Consider the following 9880-nt stretch of genomic DNA (forward strand, 5'->3'; position numbering starts at 1 on the left):
CTCAGCATAGTCAAGGACAAAAAAGTTGAACTGCATGTCCTGGGTCTTGAGCTACAGTGCCAGGACCAACATGGACCAACATGGGATCAACCCCAGGCACAGGCTACTGTCCTCCTCTATGTCGCCTGGAATGAACCCTCCAGAACCCTGTGTAGAGTCAAAGAAAAGCCTGAGCACCATCAATGTGGCACAAAATTCAGGACAAAATAGGAAAGCAGACACAGCACACACAAAGTACCTAAACCTAAAACCAAATGAAACCCACAGGAAAATACACATGCAAGGAAAGCTCCTTGCTGTGTTCCTTCAGGTAAGCAGAACATTCTTCAACAGGAGCCAGAGATAGGGACCCAGGCATCAGCTTGGCATCTAAGAGCAGCACAAAAGTACTAAAGAACCCTGTGCTGGACCGGACCATCAAGACAACTTGGTGGGTGCTTGCCTCAGATGGGGCTGTCTCAGGCTGAATCTCTGATACTCCGTAGGGTGCCAGCCCCAGAAGGTATGATCCCAGAGCGCAGAACCAGAAGAATTTCCTTTCAGCTGTGGTGCCATAAATTAGAAATTAATCAAGAACCTTTGTCCAGGTGAGGGGGGAATGTTATTTTTTGGCAGAAATCCTAGGATCAAGGTCTCCTTCACCAACATCCAGGTTTATATTACCAGGAGCCCAACCCTGGAACCTGGCATCCAATAGTCTCAGACTGGCAGGGGTGACCCAAAAACACTGAGTCAGGCGGAAGGTTTGAGCAACACCCGCATAACCCCCAAAATAAACACAAGACAGCAAATAAGAACAAAAGAAAGAAAAAAAAAAGAGGAAGAAACTGCAGAGAGCAGGGACACTGAAGGAGTGTCAGAAGGCACACCCATCCCCAGATTCCTTCCTAAAACACCTCTGAGCACCCCCAGGTTGTCCTTCTAATAGAGCCCACACTGCCCCCCTTACCTGGGGACAGGACGTTAGACGGTGAGACCCCATCTTCTCCAGCCTGGATTATTGCTAAAGAGCAGCAGCACGGCCAAAGTCCTGGAGAATAGCCACAGCTACAAATGAGCAACAAAGATGAGCACAGCCCCTGCCCAGCTGCTTCCTGCTGGGTCTTGCTGGATCCTGACCCTGAACAGCACATTTGAACCTGGCATCCAGCCTTCACGTCTAATGAGGGAACTTGTGGAAAGCACCCAAACAGCCTGTTGTCCAGCAAAACTATCCTAATAGCCTCAGGGCTTACTAAGGACCACGATGGGACCTGTGTCTGCAAAGGAGCTTCTAGACTAAAATCTCCCTGTACAATCAATAGATCTTTGGGAGAGGGGACAGCAGTACGGAGGGGAGAGCACTTGCCTTGCAGGCAGCTGGGCAAGTTGTCTACTTGGGAATGGACCTAGTGCCCCTGACCTTGCAGAGTGTGGGCCAACACTCCTTTGCAAAAATAACCGTTTTGCATCAAATTTCCAACTTAAAAAGAAGAAAAACTCTGCCACAGACCTGGCCACAGAATGAGAGAGCGGGAGGTGCTTTGCAAGTGACAGGAGAAGGAATTCAATCCCAAAGCTGGGGACTCAATAACAGAACTAACAGTGGAGAGTGGAGACTCCCCTGGCAAGGGGCTCCCTGGACGCAGAGCCGGGCAAAGACCCTGAGCCCGCCCGGGGCCCCCTGGAGACTCACCAGGACACCCCAAGATTCCCGGGGAGAGGCTGGGCCTGCAGCCTGCTCACCCGCAGCAACCCCGCGCGCGCCCCGGGGCGTTCAGAGCGGCCCCTCAACGGACGCGGGGGAATATCGTCCCTCGAGGGGCCCCTCTGGCGGCCGGGACCCCGACACTGCCGGCTAGACAACCGACGGGGGCATAAGAAAGGCCCGGAGCGACGTCGGACTCCTTCCAGCAGGAATCTCAAAGGGTCAGGCTCCGTCTAGTTGCTAGCCCCTTCCTGCCTGGAAGGTCATTTTCCCCTTGTACTGGCGTTAGGAACATAACCAGTCACCCTCTTCCTATGCAGAAACCGAAGGATCATTTTCAAAGAAACATAAACACACCCATCATTGGGGGGCGGCTAGAGCTCGGTGCGCGGCCGATCCTCTATCCCCTGCGTGAAGGCCGGGGTAATGCCCCACAGAACTGAAAGAAAAGGCACAGATTTGCCATTCAAATACTTCAAGAGAACCTGAGTGATAGGACATAGGGAGGACTAATGTATTGCAGATGACTTGCTGGGTTTGATCGCAGGCATCCCCTAAGGCTCATGAGTCAGCCAGGAGCAATTCCTGCATGCAGAACCGGAGGAATCCCTGAACATTGCCATGTGTGGCCCCAAAAATAAAGTAATTTTTTAAAAGATCCTACTATAGCATATTCTCTGTGCAGAGAAAGCTCCTCTTACAGAGACTCTCGGCTGACAGGATTGCTTTCACAGATATCCGCTCAATGCCATAAATACATGTATAGCTCGTGGGCTTTTTTTGTTTTTGTTTTTTTCCTTTCGTTTTTTGGGTCACACCCAGCAGCGCTCAGGGGTTACTCCTGGCTCTACACTCAGAAATCGCCCCTGGCAGGCACGGGGGACCCTATGGGATGCCGAGATTCAAACCACCGTCCTTCTGCATGGAAGGCAAATGCCTTACCTCCATGTTATCTCACCGGCTCCTGCTCGTGGGCTTTTTATTTTACTTATTTATTTTTTTTTAATTTTTTTATTTTTGGTTTTTCGGGCCACACCCGTTTGATGCTCAGGGGTTACTCCTGGCTAAGCGCTCAGATATAGCCCCTGGCTTGTGGGGGACCATATGGAACGTCGGGGGATGGAACCGCGGTCCTTCCTTGGCTAGCGCTTGCAAGGCAGACACCTTACCTCTAGCGCCATCTCGCCGGCCCCTGCTCGTGGGCTTTTATATCAAAATTTGGTTTGAAATATTTTGCAATCAGTGTGTTTAAAATTTGGTTGGTTTTTTTTTTTGTTTTGTTTTTTTTTTTTTTTTTTGGTTTTATGGGTCACACCCGGCAGCGCTCCAGGTTACTCCTGGCTCTATGCTCAGAAATCGCTCCTGGCAGGCTCAGGGGACCATATGGGATGCCGGGATTCGAACCACCGTCCTCCTGCGTCTAAGGCAAACGCCTTACCGCTGTGCTCTCTCTCTGGCCCCAAAATTTGATTTAATTCTAAGTCAAAATATCATCAGCCCTTTACTTTAGATTTTTCCAGATACAACAAATATGGTATTATAGGGACTGTCATGAACTTATTTTGTTATATACATTCTGTAATAGAATAAAATATTGGGAAACAACACAGAAGACGATGCATAATGTTCTCCCTGAATGCCTACTTCAGAGGGTTTTCTGTGAAAACAGGAAATCCCAGGACTGACCAGATGCTTCCATGCCCCTGCCCCCGACTCCTAGTGCCTGGTCTGGTGGGCCCTGAGCGCCACCTGAAGCCCTGACTTGCCCTGCAATCAAGGATCTTGTCTGCATTCCTATCTGTTATCCTCACTGCACCTGTACCTAAGAAATGCTGCGAGCATTGGGACCTGACCTCATCCAATACATTATTTTATATTAGATTTCCAATAGAATAAACTATTGGAAAACAACTCAGGAGACGAAGCACTATGTCCTTCATTTGTGCCTATTTCAGAGGGTTTTCTTCGATAACAGGAGATTCCAGGACTTGAGGAAAAACTTCCCATGCCTCTGCACCTGCTCCTTTGGCAAGAGCCTTGACTGGCAGTTCCTGAGCACCTTTTGCTGCTCAGACATGCCCTGAAAGGAGGAACCTGTATGTTCCCCAGGACCGTCACCCTCACAATTCCTGCACCTATGAAATGCTACCAGTCTGTGAGAGATGTGAGCATAGTGACCTGCTTTTGTTCACCGTATTTATTTTACATTATATGTATCTAACATAAGTAAAATAATCTTTCCATCAGGGAGTTAATTCACACACACCATAGCCGCTCCGTGTGCCCCAGACATTCTCCCACTCTTCCCTGTGCCACCTGCAGTCTACCTTTATTCTCCCACCGACCTCCTACTACTTAGCAGTACAAATTTTATACTCTAAGGACAATGATGTGTTTAATAGGTGTCCATTTGTTTCCTTCCTCTATGTATTGCACTGTAAAGTAATGCACATCTAACCTTCTCCCTGATTCATTTGCCTAATACAATACCTTCCAATTCCATCCAAATTGTAGTAAACTTGAAGTTAGAATATTTTTTTAACTTTAAAATTAAAGATATCATGTATATATGCTAAAACTTACTCAACTCATCCAGTATTGTATTGTATTGCTGTGGTCCTAGGTAACATCCCTAGGAGTGGTATTGCTGGATTATATGGGAGTTCAATGTCTAGTTTTTATGGATATCAATATTGTTTTCCAGAAAGGCTGGACTAGAGAGCATTTTCATCAGCAGTAAATGAGCACTCTTTTCTCCCCACATACACTCGAGCAATGGTTGCTCTTTGTATGCGTGCCAGTCTTTGTGGCATGAGATAATATCTCTTGTTGTTTTGATTTGCATCTTCCTGATTATTAGTGACATGAAGCATTAACCATTTAAATTCAATCACCTTGAAATACGGATACAAGCTTATTCATAATTGAAATTCAGTTATACAAGATCCCAAACTCATCCCTTCATGAATGCCCACTTACCACCACCATTATCTCACTACACCAATAACCCAATTTAAAATGTACAAAATTTCAATGTTTTTACATCTCAATATTATATCATCTTAATATTTCAAAATTACTATATCATTGTATTCCAACTTTCCAATTCTCCAATATTTTAATATTCCAATATCTAACCTCCCTGTATTCCTCTATTCCAATGTCCATATATTCCATTAATGTAACATCCCAATATATTATTACTCGAGAAATATTTTGATATGAAATCATACATGTAATCCACTATTCTAACATGTCAACATTTTTTTTTTTTTTTTTTTTTACATGTCAACATTTTAACTACTCAATAATCCAAACTTGGACAATCTCAGAATTCCAATATTCCAGAAATCTAATATTCTAATATCTCAATATTCCACTATACCTATATATCCAATTATTCTATCTTACACTATTATTCCAAAATACCAATATTCCATGTAATGGGTGTATGTGAGATGTGTGTGCACATGTGATGAGAGTGTGTGAGGCATGGGTGCAGCAGAAATACTGAGGGGGGTGTGTAAGGGTGAGTGCAGCAGCTTTGCATGAGGGGCATGCCTGAGGGGCACCTCTAAAATATATATATATATTTGACTTTTGGGCCAAACCCAGTGACACTCAGAGGTTACTTCTGGCTATGCACTCAGAAATCACTCCTGGCTTTGGAGACCATATGGGATGCCTTTTTTGGAAGGGGGGATGGGGGGAATGCCTATTTATTTTATTTATTTATTATTATTATTATTATTATTATTATTATTATTATTATTATTATTTTGGTTTTTGGGCCACACCCAGCGTTGCTCAGGGATTACTCCTGGCTGTCTGCTCAGAAATAGCTCCTGTCAGGCACGGGGGACTATATGGGACACCGGGATTTGAACCAACCACCTTTGGTCCTGGATAGGCTGCTTACAAGGCAAATGCTGCTGTGCTATCTCTCCGGGCCTGGAATACCTATTCTTTTTGTTTTGTTTTTGTTTTTGTTTCTGGGTCACACCCAGCGGTGCTCAGGGATTACTCCTGGCTGTCTGCTCAGAAATAGCTCCTGGCAGGCATGGGGGACCATATGGGACACCGGGATTCGAACCAACCACCTTTGGTCCTGGATCGGCTGCTTGCAAGGCAAACGCTGCTGTGCTATCTCTCCGGGCCCTGGAATACCTATTCTTAAAGAACATTTTTTGATTGCTTCAAGAATTTACATGGCATTCTTGTGCATGGACCATATTAATTTTCTTTATTTTTCCAAGTTAAGCGTATGAGCTTCTAGAGGGAAGCACTAAAGTACAATCTTCTGTTAAGAAGTACATTTGCAGGTTATTATTTTAAAAGAGAAGAATTAGGGTCTGAGGGATACACAACAAATAGGCAGTTTGCCTTGTATGTGGCCAATCTAGGTTTGATCCCAAAATCCTATATGGTCCCAAGTCTGCCAGGAAAAATTTCTGAGCATAGAGCCAGGAGTATCTCCGACCACCACCAGGTGTGGCCCAAAATAACAACAACAACAACAAAAAGGAAGATATACCAAACCCTCCTCCACCCCCTTTTTTTGTTTGTTTGTTTTTGAGTCACACCTGGCAGTGCTCAGGGGTTCCTCCCTGGCTCGACACTCAGAAATTGCTCCTGACAGGCTCGAGGGACCATATGGGATGCCGGGATTCGAGCCACCATCCTTCTGCATATAAGGCAAACGCCTTACCTCCATGCTATCTCCACCCTCTTTTCTTAATAAAAAGGTAGATTTTGGGGCCGGAGAGATAGCATGGAGGTAAGGTGTTTGCCTTTCATGCAGAAGGTCATTGGTTCGAATCCTGGCATCCCAGGCCTGCCAGGGTCGATTTCTGAGCATAGAGCCAGGAGGAACCCCTGAGCACTGCCGGGTGTGACCCCTCCAAAAAAAGGTAGATTTCTTTCGGATTTGCCTACCCCTTTCACAGAGATGTGTGCTTTCTCTCCCCTTTTGCTGTTTTGTTGTTGTTGTTTGTTTTGGGGCTGCACCTGCTGGGCTCAGCCCAGAGCAACTACCTTTGCATGAAGGGATAACTCCTTGTGGGGTTCATGGAACCTTATATGTTTAGGGGTTCTAACCCAGGGCAGGCCATAAGTGCAAGGCTACAGCCCTGCTGACTGTCCTGTCTCTCTAGCACCACCTACTCATGCTTTGATAAATAAAGCTTTTACTTCACATACACATAAATTGGCTCAACTTCAAGCCATTAATATACTAGAGAATTTTCATAATAAATATTATGGTGTATTATATTTGGATTAAAAGAATACTTGTAGGGTTTTGGCGCCAGGCTCCTCGACGAGGCCAATGCAAGGGTGAGTAAGGGTCTCTTCCAGCCCGTGGCCTCGAGGTGAGACTTGGGAAAGAGAGGGAAGACTGAGAGCCACAGACCAATGCACTGTCAGAGAAATGGACTTTGTTTATTGAAGGTAGGGACAAGGCTTTTAAGGGTAAACTTTAGGTGAGAAACAGAATGTGGATAATACAGTTTAGGCAATACAACAAAAAGATGATATGCAGAGACAACAGTCACAAGATACATGGTATTATTGACTTGGATGATATGCAAAGATAGAGGTTACAATGCTCATGACATCATTAAATCAGGAAACATGTAGAGATAGCGTAGCAATGCCCATGGCATCATTAAATTGGGAAGTATGTAAAGATAGCAGTTGCAATACTTATGGCACTATTAGCCTAGACAGGTTGTTTGACCTGGATGACTTTCTCATGTCCTCATAACAGCAGAGACACAGGTCTTTAAACAAGGACTTTCTTTTATATTCAAGGCCAGCTTGAAGAAATCTCCTTATTTCCTGGCCTCTCTCCCCACAAATACTTATTTTGCACATCCATCTATACTAAGTGCTATAGTCAGGAATCATTCCTGGCAAAGTTTAGGGACCATCTGTGGTGCTGGGGATTAAATCTAGGTTGGTTGTGTAAAAGGTAAATATCTCTCTGACCCTACTCTAAATATTTTTTAAGTAATTGCATATTATCAGAAAAGAATGCAACAATTGTTGAACTTGAGAAATGGTCAAAAAAAACTGAATGCATGCTGTGTAGGTGGAGGATACTGGGTTTGGCCCCTGATAGTGCATGATCTCACCTGCTGCAGTGGAAACACTTCCAAGCACAGAGTGATCCCTGAGCACTCAGCAAATATTTGGGGGCCACACTTAGTGGAGTTCAGGGGGTACTCCTTGGAGTGCATATAGGAATTACTCCTGGTGGCCTTGGGGAACTATATGGGATGCCGGGGATCAATTTTGCATCAGCCATGTACAAGACAAGTGCCCTACTTCTGTGCTATTGCTCTAGTAAAAGCAATTGGTTTTTAATCTGATTAAAAATCAAAACCAGGGGCTGGAGAGATAGCATGGAGGTAGGTATTTTCCTTTCATGGTTTGAATCCCAGCATTCCATATGGTCCCCTGTGCCTGTCAGGGGCGATTTCTGAGCATAGAGCCAGAATTAACCCTTGAGCACTGCCGGGTGTGACCCAGAACACCCCCCCCCCCTTAAATCAAAACCAAATAAAACGGAGTAAAATTAATCTTAAGACACATGTACTTCACAATGCTACATAGTTTAACTGGTCAATGGAATAAACCACCTCTTAAAAACTAAAGTATAGAGCAGGTTTGCATTCTCTTAGCTACACTCATTACACCATACTTGTGGGGCTAGTGTTCTTAGTTGAGTTCACACGCACACATTATGATTGCTTATACTGAGGATCACTACACTACTCACAAGGACTTACCAGGGGTCACTTTCTTGTCATGGCACTTGCACATCTTTTGGTGGTGGTCTCACACTGAGCAACAGTGTGCTTCAGCTCTGGGTCTTAAAACAGCAGGACTCAAAACATAAAATCATGTCAGAGTAGTAATAGTGCAGCAGGCACTTGCCTTACACACAACCAATGTGGACTTGGTTCCTGACACCCCAGAATACATCCAAGAGTAATTCCTGAGTGCAGAGCCAGGAGTAACCCCTGAGCACTATCGTGTATGGCCCCCAAACATGCCGCCACAAATCAAAATATAAAAACAAGAGGAATGGGGCCATAGTGATAGTACTGTGAGTAGAGAACTTGCGATGTACACTAATGAGCCAGTTTCAATCCCTGACACCCCATATTTCCCAGGAGCCCTACCTTGAGTGAATGCAGAGTGCAGAGCCAAGAAAAGACCAGATCACTTCCTGAAGTGACCCCAAAATAAAAACAAAAAGCAAACAATAGTAAGATAGACAGAATTGTGATTTGTAAAAGTGGGACACTAGGGATAAATCTATGACCATCAGCCTGCAAGGCAGGTACTGGAAGTCTCTGCTATTCCTCCAGGCTCCTAAATCTGGTTTTAAAGATTTTAGGGAACAAAGCAAACAATGCTCAATGGGCCATGGGGGCCACTCTTAGCCATATTGGTTGGAAGGGAGACATAAACTGCCAGGGATTAATCACAGGGCCTCAAACATGAAAGCCATGTGCTCTACGACTTGAGCTCTATCCATGACTTTATGGTATCTTGAGAGACAGCAACCTTGGGTAGTATCTCTCCTTGAAGGCAACTTTTAGAAATGTGCTCAGACACAGGTCAGACAGGCATTTAATTTTTGCTCAAACAGTGCTGAGGCATGGGTTTGAAGACAGATGTAAAAGAGTTTCAAAAACCTTTACCCTATGGTCCGGCCTCCTCTTCCTTGAGGCTCACCCCACCAAAGCTCTGAACAGCGCTTCTGTTCTTGGGTCTTGGTCACCCTCACCTGCCCAGCTATGGTCCCTAGAGAGCTCACAATGCTCTTTCCTAGGTGTGAGGGCTGGCCTTGGCTGCTGCAGCAGTTGCCGTGACCAAGTGTCGGAATGAATGGAATGAAGGCAGTTGGCTTTGCCCTTCTTGCCTCAAATCCTGCTTCCTATTGGTCAAGAACCTAGTTTGCCCCTCTGGAAATAACGTTTTGGTGGTGGCACTGGGGCAGTAGATGCCTAGAGGTGGCCTCGACAAAGGACTGAGGTCTAGTGAAGTCCTTTCTGCTATTTTTTAGAGACAAAAACTTGAGACCTAGTAGTTGCAGAAATGCCCCACCTGAGCTTCCTTCAGCAGGAGGATGAGGACCTACTCATGGAGCATCTGTGAGGAGGAAGGCAGTGGTCAGAATCC

At 45.2% G+C, this 9880-nt stretch overlaps 1 protein-coding gene and 1 non-coding gene across 2 annotated transcripts in view; both read right to left on the minus strand.

Annotated features, from left to right (window-relative positions):
* Nucleotides 1-4949: 4949 nt before the first annotated feature.
* Nucleotides 4950-9880, minus strand: part of LOC126000517 (28S ribosomal protein S21, mitochondrial-like) — a 390936-nt gene continuing 386005 nt past the window's right edge. The window contains exon 2 of the mRNA XM_049767772.1: nt 4950-4974. The gene's annotated coding sequence lies outside the window, so the exon portion shown is untranslated. The remainder of the gene's footprint in view (nt 4975-9880) is intronic.
* LOC126000544 (U6 spliceosomal RNA) lies at nt 5868-5973 on the minus strand. Its single transcript, XR_007492788.1, has one exon. It is a non-coding gene; the product is annotated as a U6 spliceosomal RNA (small nuclear RNA).

The sequence above is a fragment of the Suncus etruscus genome, assembly GCF_024139225.1.
Source record: "Suncus etruscus isolate mSunEtr1 chromosome X unlocalized genomic scaffold, mSunEtr1.pri.cur SUPER_X_unloc_1, whole genome shotgun sequence".
NCBI lineage: Eukaryota > Metazoa > Chordata > Mammalia > Eulipotyphla > Soricidae > Suncus > Suncus etruscus.